This window comes from Pocillopora damicornis, chromosome 13, assembly GCF_964200805.1.
Source record: "Pocillopora damicornis chromosome 13, jaPocDami1.2, whole genome shotgun sequence".
In the NCBI taxonomy this organism is placed as follows: domain Eukaryota; kingdom Metazoa; phylum Cnidaria; class Anthozoa; order Scleractinia; family Pocilloporidae; genus Pocillopora; species Pocillopora damicornis.
Window position 1 is genome coordinate 8865745 of NC_142682.1, and position 1069 is coordinate 8866813.

General features: G+C 37.3%; 1 non-coding gene across 1 annotated transcript; it reads left to right on the plus strand.

Annotated features, from left to right (window-relative positions):
* The first annotated feature begins 326 nt into the window (after positions 1 to 326).
* On the plus strand, positions 327 to 408 carry Trnas-uga (transfer RNA serine (anticodon UGA)). The gene has a single exon. It is a non-coding gene; the product is annotated as a tRNA-Ser (tRNA).
* The last annotated feature ends 661 nt before the right edge of the window (positions 409 to 1069 follow it).

The window sequence follows — 1069 nt, forward strand, 5'->3', positions numbered from 1 at the left end:
TGACTACCTGCTCAAAGGTAAGATAATGATAACGAATAATGAATTATTCTAAAGTCTTATTTTTACAAGGGAAAGTAAGTGTTGTCTGTGTTGGCCGGTGCGGCAAGCTTTCCTTTTCAAACAGAAATGAACCATAACAACGGTGCTCTTTAGTTGAATTACTTTCTCTACACCGTAAGTTAGGAGAAGTGCTTTAGTCGTTACAAGCCAGGTTTTAGTCCCGCATTTCTCACTCATTTTTTGATTCTTAAAATGAGAAGATGTATCCAGGGTGTTAGAAGTAATATCATTTAAATATAAACATTTCCCCTCGTACATTGTAGCGTGCTGTGATGGCCGAGTGGTTAAGGCGTTGGACTTGAAATCCAATGGGATCTTCCCGCGCAGGTTCGAACCCTGCTCGCAGCGATATTATTTTTTTTTTTCCATCCCCCTAAACGTTCTTTTTCATGTCTCTCTTTCGAGTAAGTCAAATTTTGAGTCCATAAAGTAGATGCAAAGGTATTAAAATCGCAGGGAACATCGAAATTTCTCGATGGCAGCGCCCAAGTACTTGAAATGAGCATAGTGACATCCTTGTGACAATGGGGATCGAGTAAGACAACAAATGGTCATAGAAATTTACAACTCAAAGTGTTGGAAACATCAAATGAAGTGAACTAACGTTTTAAAATCTCTGTACAGTCTGCTTAAAGAGACAAGGAGAGGCTACATTGCAAAACACTCACACGAGACTGTGATGTAACATCTGTAACTGAGGTAGTATTATTGACAAACAGGTTACATTAACTTAAATTCCTTTCAAAATTACTAAGAATTGGTTAAAATGTTCACAGATGGCTTAAACGAAAATGTTTACTGCAGTCGCAACTTTTTAGATTATGTCCACTCGCGTGATATATGAGGGATCAGGCTCCATTTGGAGAAATTACCATAGTTTTGGGTAAAGTGGTTATTGACCTTCAAAAATCCACAGCTTAACAGTTCTTTCACCCTAAATTAATGACTAATGATTAATACCAATTGCGTCTGCTTTAAATTAAAATATATTTTGCTTCCCTCTCTCGAA